This window comes from Biomphalaria glabrata, chromosome 2 (assembly GCF_947242115.1).
Source record: "Biomphalaria glabrata chromosome 2, xgBioGlab47.1, whole genome shotgun sequence".
Lineage (NCBI taxonomy): Eukaryota > Metazoa > Mollusca > Gastropoda > Planorbidae > Biomphalaria > Biomphalaria glabrata.
The window spans coordinates 27796712-27814875 of NC_074712.1; positions in this window are offsets into that span (position 1 = coordinate 27796712).

The window sequence follows — 18164 nt, forward strand, 5'->3', positions numbered from 1 at the left end:
ATTATGCTATAATTTTAAGTGTACCTGATAGAGAAAAAAATTCTGCACAAAAATACGGGCATTTGGGATATAACCCCGATAGAGGCTATACAATGAAAAGACCTGAAACTAGCGAGTAAAACTACACATTTACAGTACTTTATTTGATGAGTATTTTACCCAAGATCTGTGTTGTTTTATTAGGACTAGCTTATTTCATGTACCCGGCATTTTCCGATACACAATTTCATACACAAAATAATTGTTGAAAAAAATTGTTGTGATTTTAAACTTTAAATGATTACTTAAAAAGGTGTTACTCTAATCAATTGTGAATATTATTTTGTTATGAATGTCACTGTTTATTTTGTGTCTGTTCTAGTTTATTAAATTTTTCTTGACTAAAGGGGTCGTTTTTCTACTAATGGGTATACCTGATTTCTCAAAGCAACCTTTGTAAAATATTGGTCCTAAATATTGCTATGTTTTTCAAAGAAAAATCGCATGGCTGCATTATGATGAATGTACGTGTTAGTTCAATATATTTTATATTACTAGATAACTATAAATAACCGCATAAATAGACGTAAGTTTATTTTTTTTTCTGTTAGATAAAGTCATATGGCAAATTTTTGTTTATATCCTAATTCTAAAAAGGAATAATAATAGAATTATACAGTAAAAATAATCACTAAGTTTTTCTTTTAATAGTTTTGAAAGTCTAACTGAGTTTGTGTTTTTGCAGATGTACACAAGCTACACTATGAGTCAGTCCATCTCTTCTGACTATTTAGAAATGGGAGTAAAAATGTAGGCTTCGATATTTTTAGCCTGAATTTAAGAAGTTACAAACTTTAAACAACTAATATATTGCCTCTTCCATAAAACTTTGTACTTAAAAAATAAATTTATCCAATGCTCGAAATCATGCTTGTATACTTAGGCCCTATTTAAATTGATCCGGTATCAATGTATTAAGTAGCAATAACCCCGCAAAAAAAATTAAATGAAAGAAGATTGAGATATACATATATTTTTGTGACAGTACGTACCGGTACAGGGTACCATCACCTTTTTTCAATGTCTGGAAAAATGATTACTTTTCTTGTAATTCAACGTTAATTGTTAATATATTATTAGTTGAAAGTTAGGCAATCTATCACTGAGTACCAGAGCCTCTTTTTTTATTTTTACAAAAAAAAAGAACTTTATATACTTTCAGCCGACATGCCGTATTATTAAAAACACCTCTATGTGAACTTCTCAATCATATAGAGTCTTAGACAGTAATTATTTTAGAATATATTTAAATAGAGTCTAGACCTAGATTTTGTAGGCCTATTATTATAAAAAATAAATAATAATTAGTCATTATAGACATCATTCGCAATTTTATTATTAGGTCTAGGCATTGAAAAGTAAATCTATTAATAAACTATAATAGTCTATATATAAAAGTCTAAGTACTAACTTATGAAATAAGTCATTAACAGTAGAAGTATTATAATGAATATTGTATAGATCTAGATTGACTAGATCAGTCTAAATAGATCTCTAGTTTAGTAGATTAAGTATAGAGTATAGTAAACGTATTACAGTATTATTAGATCTAGGCTATGTCTTATGTCTAGATTCTAATAATCTAATAATTAAAAAACTTTAGTCTTTATTAATATCTAGACTTTTTTCTAATAAAAACTGACTATAGTCATAACATAGGCTAGACTCGGCAATCTAGTCTCAAGATAGAATCTATAGTATTACTAGATCCATTTGATTTATATATATAGATCTAGACTAGAATTAGATTATAGATCTAAATATACTAATGGAGAGATGATATGAGGTGTTAGCTAATAGCGTTGCACAAGAAACAAACCTGGGTTTTTCTAAAATCTAATACTTGGTATGTAATAGTAAAACAGCACCTACCTAAATAAATCGTAACTAGCAATCAAACACCTATATTTATTGTAGTATATATAGGTCTGTGGTTGTATTTTATATAGCCTTCGTAACTTCTTCTATAGAGAAAAGACTTTTGTAATTTCTTTTACTGAATATTGGGCTATTCGCGTCTGACACATATATAATTTTTATGTTCAGCAACAAACCCTATTGAAGTTGACTATTAAGGATAGTCATTGAAGATAAACATTTTTTTATTCATTTTACAATCATTGTTACTAAAGGGCGGTCGGCGTGGGTCTGTCTTATGTTTTAAGTCTGAAGCGGCACAATTTATTTGTCCCGTTCTATTCCATCGCATTAGAATGGAATCTTAATGGATTTTTTTTTTGTTCTTTTGGTCCTAATAAGATCCATAGTAGACCATCCTTGTTTGCAGGGGCGGACTGGGTATCAAAATCGGCCCTGGCATTACCATATAAACCGGCCCACAAATGGCATGTCATATATTTTCGGTGGGAGGGGGGATTTTTACCCCACTCCGCAATTTATATATATATCTTAGTGTGTGTGTGTATATATGTAATTCATCTTCATTACATTCTGATCTTTCATTCTTTCAAACGTTTTTTCTACCATAGAATACTCTCTTTCTATAATTAGTGAAAAGACAGTAGCAGTAGCGCACTGTTGAACGTAGACAGGAAGAAGGACTGTTGTGAGCAGGCTAAAAGTCATGGGAGTCTGAACAGTCTGGTGCTGAGTGCTGTCCTGTGTGATACTAGGAAACTGTGTGGGAGACCTGGAGCGATACTGGGAAGTGTGTCGGTGGTCTGTTCTGTGTTCTGGTATGAAGTAGGACTCTTAGAACTTAAGACATATTACTTCCTGTGGCTTTATAGCAGAAGTCCAAGTCTAACTAGTTACTATTACCCGTACCATTTGTTGATGCTTTTACTAAATAAATACATCGTTTACTGTTGTCGACTTGCCTTTCGTTTAGTTCCTGCCTTAGATTTACAACAATTGGTGTCAGAAATGAGATTTGGGCAGCTCAACGAAAGAAAAGAATGACAACGCTGAAGAAGTTAGACGAACTGAGCTAGAAACAGTTGAAGGAAGAGCTTCGAGACAGAGAGTTGAAGATCGGTTTTGCCAAAGTGTTACAGTCTTAGTTGACATTGCATGATCAAAGGTTCACGTCATGTTAAGAGTTTAAAAGACACGTGGAATTCCTGATGTAGAAAACAGGAAGTAGAATGAATAAAGTTGACTTTGAGTTCAGTCAAGTCAAGTCAGTAAGGTCTTGCTCCCGGTACAGGAAGGTTGGACGTCTCTTCCTGGACTGGTGTGTATATATGTATATAGCATGAAAGTCGATGGACTAATGATTGTTGTTTAATAATATTTGAGAGTTGATTTCATAATGTGCTTATTGAATATTAAGGTATTATTCGTATTTCAATGGATATCTATAGTTGAAGCTCCAGTGTCACTAGTAGTAACTGTTCTCAGTGTTACCCGCTGAGATGCGGACGTGATTGATTAGTAACTGACATATGATTGATACATTTGATATTGCTGTTATGCGGATAGGATTGTTATTATTTCTTGACTTGTAGCACTAACAAGGAGTGCAGTATGTTATTATTATGTTGTAAATAAACTTCATGTTGTCTGCTGAACGGACTTGAGTCAGTCGTATAGTGTTTGTCTCGTCACGTGTCTAGAGCACTTCAGGAAGTAAGAACCCAGTATTACACCATTCAATCAGTCTCTAATATTCAACGTTCATTGACATTCAACCATTCATTTACACAAAGAAAAGATAAGCCTTGCTGGACGAAGATGAAGATCCGCACTCGTATTTGTTTGAACCACAACCAGGTATCAGAGAGCTTATGAATACCGTGACAGATCATATGAACTCGTTCCAGGTACAGCTGAAAGAGGTCAACGAGCAGATCTGTACCATGATTAAACAGATATGTCTCAGTACCCCGCTGAACAAGACTGATGAAATGTTTAATACCGTGATGAGCAAGACCGACGATCAGATGACTACCATGTCAACAGGTATAAACAATCCGTTAATCAACGGAGACGCCGTTGATGATAATGTCTATGACTGTAGTAGCGAGCCGTGCAAGCTTGGCTCCTACGACAAGAATCCTGACATTTGTTGTGAAAGCGCTGATCATAGATCTGATCATGTCATAGTGATTCCTGCCTGCACCCAGACGTTTAACAAGAACTGTGATGACGGGACCGCCTCAAAGGGAGAATGCGAGCACCGGAAGACCTGCCAACTAAGTATTTGTCCTGATACCAGTATCAGCAAGAGAAGCGCTGATGGTGGTACAGCAGATGGACACATAGGACGTTGTAAACGAGCCCCACAGATATGTCTTTCAAACAAGCTTGAAGATTATTAAGTGTTTGACAACCTGGGCTCCTACGGCGCATCGAGAAAGCCTGCTGGAGCAACGTGTAAGACAAATGGTCTTCATGACCTACGCCATGACATCCACTGCCTCACTTTTTGTCATAAGGCTGCCGTCGGGGGTGGCTAAGAGAAAGGCCAGACAACGAAAACGACGTCCCCTTAACCAAAGGCAGATCAATTGGAGCAGAAGAAGAAAGCGGCACCTGCAGAGAGCAGTGTGGATTGCTTTGTGAGGAGCACGATCCATGCAATCTGTGATTCCTATTGATCGACCTCCACCTGAAATGTCAAACCTCAGCTGCAGTGTTTCTTTTCTGGACGAAAAGTGCCAAGACGGGGGCAATATTATGACTCTGCCATGCGCACCGCCATCTAAGCTAGAAGGTGCACACTCTGATAAACTAGACTGAGAAGGATGTCAACATTAGGAAGAGAAGAGAACGATTTTCGCCCAAGTAGAGAGCCAATATGGAGAGATTGTGCCTAAGATAGATGTTGTTTTGTGTACCTATGATGTCGTGTAAATAAACGTCTATGAGTTGTCTCACTTAAGTTATTACAATACGTACAGTGTAAAGTGTATTATATATATATATATATATATATATATATATATATATATATATATATATATATATATATATATATATATTCTTGTTGAATTTCAAACAAAATTAATCGTAATAAGAATTTAAAAAACAACAACAACAAGAAAACATGTTTGGGCCTTTGTGTCTTGCTGCTGTCACTTTTGTTTTTTAAAGTTGTCTGCATTGAAATTTTTGTTTTCTTTGGTCGCGACCAGACCGACCCATTTGGTACCGGCCCAGCGGGCATTTGCCCATATAGCCAGTCCGCCCCTGCTTATTTGGTAGGGACTAATAGATCACTCAGAATGTTTTTTGTTTTAGTTGTATAGTCTAGTTTGTACTATTCAAGGTCTAATTTCGTGTTGTATTTATATTGTTGTTCCTGTAAGTCTTGTGTTTACATATTTGTGATTCTTTTGTCAAATTCTTCTATTTATTTATTTCTTTTATAGCAGACTGTGTTGTTCTATATATTGTTTTTATGTGTATAAAGTTTGATAAAGCATATTGAATATGATAATATTTTATAGGTGTTTTGAATAAACATCTGGTAGCATATTTCACACATTTTTGGTGAACATTTATTGATGACTGTTGTATAATATTTTAAACTTTCTTCTTCAAAGTATACACTATCATTTAATTTGTTTTGTACCAATTGTATATATAAGGATTTGGTATTAGAAAATCACACTGAGCACATACAAACTATATTAATACATACATTTATTAACACTTTTCATCATGTCTTCTTATGAGAAAACATCAGAATTAGCCTGAGAAGTGGAACTGAAAGACGACAAGAAAAGAGAATTTATTGAAATAGTTAGAAGGATTAAATAGAAAAGAAATGAAAGAGATAGAAAAAGTATTAGCGCTAGCAAGAGTTGAAGCTGCAAAAATTATCACCAATATACTAAATTTACAAACTACCAGTAAACCATTTATTTCAAAATTTCACAAGTTCAATATTGTGACAAGTCAAAAGCTTGCGATCAGAGTCACTCAATTTTATCACAGCGTTAATTATTATTTATTATTTATTTATTTTAATTATTTCCCATTTTTAGTCCCTATTCTCCTACCAACCCCCACCCTTTTCCTCTTCTCGCTAGACTTAGTTCACCACCTTGTCGGCAACAAAGCCATGACTTTCTAGTTAATCTCCTCTTGACTGGGGCAAAGATCAAACAAACAGTCACTTACTTTGGTCTCACGCTGGATGTCCGACTTTCACGTCGAGACCACCTGGGATGGAATACGCTTCACCCATGCCTCGCTTTGATCAAAGAGATCACTCGTGTTAACACGCCTCTCCCTCGACACTCCAAAGTGCAACTCCCATCTCCAGTCAGATTCACCCACGTGAGGGATAATCCTTAGGTCAATCCCGTTTCCTATTTCCGTCCACCTCTCCGGGACCTTTATAAGGTAGACTAAGTCAAACCAGACCCGCTCATTTCTCTCTTGCTGGCAATAGAGTCTGGACTATTTCATTTATTCTTACTCTTAAAGGAATAACTGGTGGTAAGCCGAACTTAATCACATTTCCATCTAAATTAGTCTGTGTATATTTCTCACTGAATATTATTATGTGTATTTTATTATTTCATTTATATTTAAATAGTGCATTTTGTATTTCTCACTGTCATAAGTAGAAAACATAAACATGGCATATGTATATGTTTATGTATTGCATTAATCTATGAATGCTACGCTGCTAAATTGATCGTTTATGCAACCATGTATATATTTGTACATCTTATTTTATTTCCTTTATCTCGGCTGACCGCCTAGAGAATCTTACTAGCGCACTAATACTGCGCTTAGAAAAGAGATATGAATTATCTTCCCTGTAGTCATTTTACTTTGCCTTGCACCCCTTAAATGGACGCTCTCCCCATTCAAGCTCGCTCCTTTGTTTATGACCGACGGCCATGTGTAAACAATAGCGTCATGGTCGCTGACCAGCTTTTTAAAAATTATTATTATAGCTTTTATATAGCGCTACTTTCATGCTTATAGCATGCTCAGAGCGCTTTTGGTCCAATCTCATTTGTGGACCGGTAGGGGGGAGGGGGTATCTAGGAGTTGGTTTTCCGTGCTGCATTTAGGCGCTCAGTAAACACAACTCTTCCCGAGTCGGGTGTCGAACCTCGAGCTCCCTTCTAGGTAGCCAAGCCAAGCCAAGTTCAAGCGCACTTGGCCTCTCCATCACGCTTCCGCCCCTCCCTTTTCTTTCCACTTGTGTTGTTTATTGGAGATTATTATTTCCCCTTTATGTACATTTTTATATTACTACTATCAGCCATCTATTTTCCAAATCCCATTTGTCATCATCTCCCCATTGTGCTCCAAAGCAATTTTCCAATCTGACGAATGCACCTCAGTCGAGGGCATCGATAAGATGCATGAGAGACATGTCCTAATCTGTCTTTGTTTATCCGCAGCCTCCCTCAGGTGTCTGCCTTTTTGTTTGGATCACCTGCCTACTTATTCGGCACTATTTGACAGCCACTCGTCAACCTATTCAATCGCCTATGTACTTAGCGCTATTAAGCACTGCACTACTGCCTATTTGCTATTGAGTATCATATACGGCCTACTTGGATCTACTCAACTATTTACTTGGCGCTATCGGCTCTACCTACCTGCCTATTCGACAGCCCAACTGTCAACTTATTAGGTACGACATCCCTCTAGACCACGCGTCTGTGCGAGACGTCATAGCTTCGCTAGATCTCTGCAACTGAATGGACATATCCTGCTAACTACGCTGCCCACGTAAGAACATCTCTGCCCGCAGTACACGTGTGCCCACGGTAGTCGGCCACCCGCCCTACTGTGCCCACTACGGATATCAGAACTTTGGATTGATACTCCACAAGAACTGTATCACCGGCGTCTTTCTACCACCTCCAGCTGCAGAACCTCAAGCCAGGGCACCCCCTGCTGCGACTCAAGCAGGACAACCAGCTAAGTTCAGAAGACAAAGTGACCTACTCTCTTATTAAATGCAAGAGTGATGATTAAATCTAGTATTGATTAGAGATACATGCAAACCCTTCCTCCTTTTTTTTCTTTTATGTAAATATTTATGTAAATAAATATTCTTCAATTTTAGCTTTTTAATCTCTCTTTCATTGCTTGTCTCGTTGCGTGCCTGCTTCTGATTTATATGCTGATGGGTCAGTGTGTGATAGCTTCAAAAATAATCATCCCCTAGACATTAAACAAGCCAAACACACGTCACACGCGAAAACCTGTCACAAATATAAAGGAGGAAACTCTTTAAAACTACATAGTTTAATTTGAACACAATGCCTCCACCTACTGTTTAACTAGTGAAGATATGGCTAAACACTTATTGGCAAATTTATCTGGTGAACCTCTTAACATTATTAGTACACTGACAATGGATCAAAAGAAAGAATATATAGCTGTTAAAAAAGATTGTTAGAGCATTTTGGCAAATCAGAAGACCATTATAGGAAATTATTTAAAAGTATTAAGCTAAACAAATAAGGTGATTTTAATCTAATAATTTTTTACATGATGGCCAATATGATATAATGGTTGGAGTTATCAAAGTGTGACTTGAAAGATTCTAAACAAATACTAGATATGATACTAATAGATAATGTCTTAACAAATGTTACTGACCAAGTTTTCACTTTCCTCAAAGAAAATAAAATAAAAACTGAAACTGAATTGATGACTTAGACATAGGTCATCCCGCGACGCTCGGCGCATTGGGCGGCAAGCTGTCTCCATAAAGATCTGTCATTGGCAATGTCTGAAGCCTCCTCTTTCCTGGTGTTTACTGTTCTGAGGTCGTTCATGAAAGTGTGACGCCAGGTTATACGAGGACGTCGCTGTTTAAGCTTTCCCCGTATTAGCCTCCATGTCATCCCAACTCTTGGTATGCCTAGTTCATTTTGTCGGAGAACATGTCCTGCAAACATCATGCAACGCTCTGTCACAACCTCACTAAGTGTTCGACTCCCAGTTCGGCATAGGATATTCATGTTTGAGACTTGATCTGTGTAACTGCCTCCCAAAATCCGTCTCAGCCATTTTTTTTGAGCCACATTTAGTCTTTTCTCAATTTTGACAGATGACTTTCATGTCTCACATGCATACATGAATTGATTACTTACTTAAACCTATTTAACGACAGCTATCCAGGTCACACAATAGACAAAGAGAGTTACATCATTTAGCAGTCACTGCATCAGTCTCAAATAATAATAGAGATAATTGTATATATTCTAATGTCAAAATTTGCTTCAATTGTGACAAAAAAAAGGCAATGTCAAAAGTCAGTTCAGAATAACCAGAAATAGTAACCATTTTAGATATAGAAGTAACACAAATCAACCCAACTACAACAATTACAACAGTAACAAATATTATAGGGGAAATCAAAGTGCTATCCTATTGATAGTAGAAATACTAATGAATGTTAGTACAAAAACTATTTGAACAAAAGACAATCCAGAAGAGAAACATATAACTACCAAAGAAACAATAATTTAAATAACAATTATCAAAACAGAAAGAACAGAAATAATAATAAAAAATGACTACAGACCAAACTATAGCAATAACAAGGACAACAACAATAATATTGATAACAATAACAACATCATGGAAGCGAATCATTCTGATCATATTATTAAAGTTGAAAATCTGTGAGGATATATTAAATGGCAGACTATTATGAAGGAATTTAGTAAAGTAGTAAATGTGAAATGGGTAGATATGAGAAATGAAAATAGATGAAGAAAAAATGATTTTGTTTATTTAGAAACACAGGAAGATTGTGATAAAATTGTAAATACTTTTAATAATATACTACTCAGAGGAAGATCAATGACTGTAGATAAGGTAAACAATCAAACAGATTCAGTCAACTAGGTCAACATGACATTCTTTTTGTGTAATGTTCACTTGTAAGTAAATGTAGTTGAAACTTGTAGGATCACTTTCACATGATCTATTTGGTGTATTATATATTATTGTACAATTGAAATATGACAATGATTAGATCTGTTAGCTATTGGATCATATTATTGAGTGTATACACAGTATACATTAATGTAAACAAACTAGTTGTAAACAATAGTGAGCTATTTCAACTGTTGACCTGAATTTTTGTATAACTCACCAATGTAAATATGGACCTTTTTTCATATAATCCTACAATTTACCTTGAATACTTTCGTGTTTACAAACATGAGATTTTTTTTTCTCTTTTCCTACTTATGATGTAAATATATTTAATAACATTCATGTTATTAATAACTTAGTCATGAATAATGTCAACTAATTTTTTTTTTCATTGGTTGACATGTAATTTGACATGGATAACAGTGATAACATGCTAAACGAAAATAATAATATTGACAAAAATTTTGATACAATTGTAAATAATTATTTGATTTTTTTTCAAAGAAATTTTCAAAATGTATTGAAATCAACTAATGATGTCATAAGATTAAAAATGTTCTATGTCTTATGTCAAGGTTTTCAATCGTGTATTTTTTCTGAGTTATTAAGCAGTGATGTGCTAAACTATTGTTATTTATCTTGAAGAGTACTGAACATTGTGAATTTTTTATTACATTATAATGATGTGACCTAAATGTAACTTGAAACAAGCATTTAATGATCTCATTATTGAGTACAATGAACTGATAATATCATATATATTTTGTAACAGATGACATTGGGATATGTTTTTTTTAGCAAAATAGGGGAGGGGCGTATGTCACATCATTATTTATAGCTAATTATTAATTAGTTAGGAAGTACGAAGTACATAGTATATTCATGCTCATGATCTCGCACGGGGAGAACTTCTCTTTACTGCGATGCCTTGCGAATTTGGAAAGAGAATAAGTTTGGAACATTTCGGCGATGGCTTGGATTGCTGACAGTTCTATTCCTGCCACAAGTGACTCTTTCAAAAAAATATATACAGTGTGCTGAGTGCCGACGAGGGCTAGGCTTAACCCAAAATTATTCGAAATTCTTTTCTTTCTCTAATAAAACATGCAGCTCTAATTATTAAACTTACATTTGGCTAATTAGTAATCATCTGTGTTTAACGTCTGAAATGTAACAGTTTTTTTGTTTTGTTTTTTAAATTAGACTGCAGCTATTGGTAATTTAATGTTAACAGTTGCTATACCTTGTACGTTGTACAATATTTGTGTTTTTCCTTCTTTATGTAAAATATCAACAAAAGTTCTAGTATTTTAAATGATAACTTTAATTAATATTTATTAGATGCACTTACATTTCCTATTACCTAATTTCCTAACAACGAACCAAACCTTAACTTGACATCAAATTGAGCTGAACCTGAACCATACTCGTTAGGGAACCCAGCCCAACTCGAACTTTATTAGATAGGTTCGATTCTCATCTCTAATTTATATACAACTAGTCGACCGACGACGAAGCACACGCCGCTATTTTGAAGGGCCGGCATTAGGTGACCAAAGTGGGCTCCGCACTTATGCGACTGCAGTGAGCCCCGAACTTTCATAGATACCTCGCTAATACTAGGTGTATAAATTATTAAATTAAATCATTGTATAACTTATAACAGATTTCCCGCGTCATCCTGTCAAATTACCAGAAGCTCCTGAAAATATCCTGAAATTTGCAAAATATTCAAAAAAGTCCTGGAAATATCCGGAAATTATTAAAATCTTTAGAAAACTCATACGAATCTCCTGAAAAAAAAAAGAATTATCCCGTAATGTTGGAATCTGGTGAAAGAAGTTTCTTGCGCCACAAACTAATGAAGAATTACTTTAGTTCAACAATTCTCGTAGATAGATTGAAACCATTGTTAATTTTTGCTATTGAGTTTGATCTATGTAGGAAAATACATCTTCTTCTTGTCCAAAATTTGAGCGAAGAAGAGAATTATATATAGAGAGAGATTTCTGGTACGCCATCTTATTTACACACAAGACACACGCTGACCTCTCACATTAGACACCAGGGTCACGCATGCAGACATCCATTGACGCAGCTAGGTTACTTGTTACAATATATTAAAATTGTATTTTCAATCTCTTTTCTAGTTTTTGAAATCTAATCGGACGGACAGATAAACTATACAAAACTGATAGCGGCATTTCTTTTTTGTTAGCCTCTAAAAATGGACATTTACAAATTTTTAAGCAATCAGAATAATTTTTATTTAGTATTACCAAATAGATGATACAAATAAGGCATAGGAAAAAACAACTTTAAGATTTCAGTTATCTTTATATACAACTAACTGGATATGACCCGCGGCCTGCCAGTCTTAGTTTGTGTATCACGGATCTAGTAGATTGGAAGTAGATCCTTCACATTTATTTTGATTTTTCCACGAAAATAAAAGTAGACTATGAAAATGGGATTTATCCTTTTAGCTGACATAATCAAATAAAATAGTATAAAAACATGTTCCGATTTCTTAAAAAGAATGTATAATAGAGATAAATTAAATTGTTGTTTTTTATTATATTGATTTATTATACACCACAGTCTCAGAACATTTTATCAAATCAATCAAAAGGTTATGCTTTCTACTCGGGATATTCATACATAAGCAAACCTTACTAATATATATATATATATGCTTTCATTAATGACACATTTTTTTTATATTCATGTAGCTATAAATCTATAAATATCCTCGAATAACATTAGCTTTTTATTTTGATTAGAATATGTCAAGGGCCTGTACACACTTTGCCAGACAACGAATTACCTGTCTTTCAGCCGAATCCAGTAAATCTGGAAGAGTCATATTGTCTTTAATTGTATCCCAGTGTTTGATTTCAAGAAATAGTGTCGTCTTATACACCAGGCTCTTGACATTTGTAAATATGGTGGTGCATATTCCATTCTTTAAGGTCTTTCCTGGTGTACATTTTAATTGGAGACACTCGCCCTGATACAGGAAAGGAATAATTTTTGATACATTAAACAAAGTCAAGATACTGTTATAACCCTTTGGGCGGCGCGATAGGGTTAACTATAGGTTGCTGACAAACACGTGAACTCAGGCAAATCCCTCAGGTCAGCGGCGCCATGGACAAGGGACAGCACTGCGATTACATGCAAATATGACCATTGTTATGGTCATGTGATCGAAAGCCTGCGTGGACCAGAGACACAGTGTGTAAGAAAGCGGCAGTTCAACACCGGAGAGCGTTGAGACCAGGACTGTTAGTCTGGCTATGAAGTCGGTGGTGGTTGAGTCCTGACGTGGACGAGATAGAGACTGTAGAGTTTGGTACGGTGATGTACAGAGTAACATTTTAGTTGTTGGAGTGTTTGTTGCCAATTGTCTAGTATTGGCTGTTATCTACTTATCCATTCATTAAAGTAGCAGATTAGTTTGGCGCTCTTGTTGTCAGGTTCTTGATGTGTTAGATGTGCTGTGTTGTGTATTTAGCAGTGTTTACAGAAGGCCTGATTAGTAGAGAGAACCGTAACAATACGTTAAGATAGTAAAAAGTAAGAAGTGTAATTTTTTATTTTTTTTTTGGGGGGGGGGGGGGGCGAAACTAGATACCATAGAGGATATTATGCTACTCACATGAGGCGCTAACCATGTTGTCTCGTTACATTTGTTAAGCGTCCTGCCATTAGACTCTCTGACTACGTCTTCAACGGTGATCAACATTTGATAAAGGAAAGTCTTGTGTTGTTTTCCAAAAAAATAGCAATTCTCTGTCTTGTTGGTCAACTCAAACGGATACGCCATCTAGTGTACAGGAGAATACTTGTTTCAAACAAACCAAAAATATATTTCATTATTTTGTATTACTTCTAATTAGATATACAGTAGATCGTTACAGCTTACATTAAAGAAAAGGAAAAATTGCTTTGTCAATAGCTAATTTTATTAATGTCTACTTTGTTTGTTTGTTTTACATGTTTTGGATGTTCCTTCAGAGTTGAAGTGTACTTCCTAGTCTAGTCCAAACCTCCCACAGGACGACGGGGGATGGTAGCGGGATGCAGTGGTGGAATGGGTATCGAAATCGGCCAGGGAATCACCATGTAAATCGGCCCACTAATGGTAAGTCATATCTTGGGCCTTGGGCTTAGCCGGGATTTTTCGGTGGGAGAGGGGTGGGGGTTGGGAGATTTTTTTCTATTTGACTGTGTGTATGTGTTTGATCTTCATAACATTCTGACCCTTCATTCTTTCCGACGTTTTTTTTTCTACCCTGGATCCAAGCATCATTTCCGTTATTTTAAGCTTAAAAAATGTATATTCTGAGATGTCTACAGTGCAATTAGCCTGATACCCTTCCGCTAATAAATTCCAAAACCAAATCTGCTATTCACTGGAGTCCATGGACTGGTAGAAAATGGAAACTCTAGTTTTTCTTTAGTTTTTGTATTGGAGGGGTAAAGTAACCACAAAATCCTTTTTGCTGGGCCGGCTCTAACAATGCGAAAAGGATTGTGCGTGGCAGAGTCTACGTAGGGGTAAGGATAATTAGTGAAAATTAAGATATTGTATTAGAAAATAAATTCGTCTTTGCATTTTGGATTAATTCTTTAATACGTACAAAATCACGATCAAATTTGTAAAATATCGCGTTTGATTTTGTTTCTAAGAGATCGAGATAAATTTAGATCTATATTTATATGCCATTGAATCTTATAGTAATAAAGTAATGGAACATTCGGTTTTGGTTAAAATTAAACATATCATTACATTTTTATTAAATGAAAGCTGATTGTACCTTTTTATATCGCGCGTAGAATTGGCGTTTTCTATATTGAATGACACGCCAAAACGACAATTTTACCTTTTTTTCCTTGAGATGTTTATGACTTTTCAGGAGATTTAGAATTAGCGAGGGGCCTATAAAAGTGCTGAACCCACTGCGACCGCATAGGTTGCTGCGGTCTAAGGCCGCCCCTGCTTTTTTTAAGCTACGTTCATGAAATTTGGTGACTATAGTTTGCTTAATTTTTTTTTTTGCTCTATTGAAAATGGGGGTTTTAGTCTTAAAATTTCCAGGAGGTGGATTTTAAGCTCAACCCCCCCCCCCCAGCTGTGCTGGGGGCAGTAAGTAAAGTTTCCCTTTCATACAACGAGGTCTGAGGCAAGTGATGAAGTTTCCCTTTCATACAACGAGGTCTGAGGCAAGTGATGAAGTTTCCCTTTCATACAACGAGGTCTGAGGCAAGTGATGAAGTTTCCCTTTCATACAACGAGGTCTGAGGCAAGTGATGAAGTTTCCCTTTCATACAACGAGGTCTGAGGCAAGTGATGAAGTTTCCCTTTCATACAACGAGGTCTGAGGCAAGTGATGAAGTTTCCCTTTCATACAACGAGGTCTGAGGCAAGTGATGAAGTTTCCCTTTCATACAACGAGGTCTGAGGCAAGTGATGAAGTTTCCCTTTCATACAACGAGGTCTGAGGCAAGTGATGAAGTTTCCCTTTCATACAACGAGGTCTGAGGCAAGTGATGAAGTTTCCCTTTCATACAACGAGGTCTGAGGCAAGTGATGAAGTTTCCCTTTCATACAACGAGGTCTGAGGCAAGTGATGAAGTTTCCCTTTCATACAACGAGGTCTGAGGCAAGTGATGAAGTTTCCCTTTCATACAACGAGGTCTGAGGCAAGTGATGAAGTTTCCCTTTCATACAACGAGGTCTGAGGCAAGTGATGAAGTTTCCCTTTCATACAACGAGGTCTGAGGCAAGTTTTGAACATCACCTGGTCCCCAGCTACGCCCTAGAAGTCAGCCTGATTCTCTTTCAAAATATATAAAGTTTGATCACGTATCGAAAACTGCATGTATGTTTTCACAGATTATGTAATGTAATTTATTTATACATGTATGTGGTCTGAAAACTATAAACAATACAATAGCAGCCTTAATGAGTTTGAAATGCATAAATTATTAAATGTTTCGGAAACTTTTTGGTATTACTTATAGATTACAGACGTTACTTCAAAAAATAAAATAATAAGTCTGACGCGTTTCACGTGTCCATATAAGTTAAGCATGTTGTTCTGTGACTTAAACTATGCCAAGTCATTGGTTTTCCTGTCTGACTCAGGCAACCTATTCCGTTAAAAGATTAGAAACGCAGAACGGTTTGAGAGACACTTATTTCATGTGAAAAGCTCTCGCGTCGTCATAATACATTTTCAAAAAACGCGAATTATAAATGAATCTATAATGACCCATTATTTAAAATTTTAAATATAAATATACATCTCCTTTAATTTAATGAATTATCATAAAAATTTCAGTCAGTAATGGCTTTATACTAAAAGTAAGGTGGTCATAAATTATAATAGCCAAAAAAAATAATTTGGATATGGATCTAGATTTGTATTTTTAAAAACATACAATAATAAATTTTTGTGTGTTTGTGTGTTAAGTGTAGTAGGCCTATTTTTAGATCTATGTTATTAAAAATAAACAAAAGGAAAGCTTACTTTTCTTTACAAATCGCAGAAAGAAGAACACTATACCCATATTGAGCTGTGAATAAGTTGGTTGGTTTACAAGTTCGCGGCTGTGTGTTAAAGTCAATTTCTATGGAGTATTTTTCAATATGTCGCCCCTATTTTTTTTTTTTTTTGCTGCATTACAAAAATGTTTTCTAACTTAAATTAACCTTTCTCATCCCTCGTTGTCGTTAACATTGTCAATGGAACCATCAAAAGACGGGGGAGGAAAAGAGGAAAAACAAATGGGAGTGCCATCAAACGTCCATGCCGACCAGCAAAAAGACAATCTCGAAGACATCAAAGCAGTGTTGAAGTCCTTGCCGCTCGAGCATAGCATAAATTACGGTCTAACGTTTTGCAAATGATAATACGTACAGTGTATAGTGTACAATTTTTGATATTCTTGTTGAATTTCAAACAAATTAATTGTAAAAAAAAAACAAAAAAAAACGTGTTCGGGAATTTGTGTTTTGCTGCTGTCACTTTTTTTTTTAAAGTTCTTATTGAAAAAAAATGTCTTTGGTCGCGACCACACCGACCCATTTGTTGCCGGCCCACTGGGCATTTGCCAGTTTGCCCATATAGCCAGTCCGCCCCTGGCGGGATGGGTTTGAACCCGGGACCATCGATAAATCTGACCAACAGTCTAGCGAGAAAACCGCACGATCAGACAACCATGTTTATGTAGTAACCATATCTAAGTGTACTGAACTTGATATTAAAGAATTAAATTTTAGCTGCCCCGAAAGGGGAATAGACACCATTAGTTTTCTGTGGTCTGTCCGTCATTCCGTCCGTTTTTCCCATTTAGATCTTAGAAACTAGAAAATAAAATAAAAATTAGACGTCATGATATTTTAGATCATTCATAGTTATGATGCAACGGGGGATTATCATAAAAAAAAATTTGGAGGGGGTTTTAAACTCAAAATCTTACCTAAAGTAAATAAAATCAAAACAGAAACTCAGTCATAAAATTTACCCCCCCCCCCTTTTAGAGGGAATTTCATTTCGGGTAAGGGAGGGTTGAGCCTATGCTCGCAAGACTTGCCCACAACACAGTTACAGTTACCTCTACAAGCCTCAGCGCCACTGTTTGTACAGCCGCAGTATTGATGAGGTAACTGCTCCTATAACAACGAGTCTTTTTGGCCTTTGACTTAAAACAAAATTTTGTCCATTTGTTTCACGATGTCACCAAGGATCTCAAAGATATCAGTTTTAATTTTGAAATGGTAAACATGCGGGTATTCTTCTTCCTCTACCAAGGCATGGTGGTTCAGAACGTCTTGGTTCTTTTTGACGTCTGTGGTTCATTAAATATTATTCAATTATCATATTAACAATAACATTCATTGGTATACTACCAACAATTTCAGTTTAACCAAACATAAACGCGTCGATTTCTTAATGGAGATTATATGAAGTAACTCTGTCTATCTGGTCAAAATCAATTTTAGGTCTAGGACAGGGTGGACTGACTATATGGGCAAACGGGCAAATGCCCGGTGGGCCGGTACCAAATGGGCCAGTCTGGTCGCGACCAAAGTAATACAATTTTTTTTAAATGCTGACAACTTTTAAAAAAATGACAGCAGCGAGACACAGATGCCCAAACACTTTTTTTTTATAAAAATTATTATTAAAACAAGAATATCAAAAAAATGTACACTATACACCGTAGCCTGCGTATTATCATTAGCAAAACGTTAGATTACTTTTTAATATGCACGA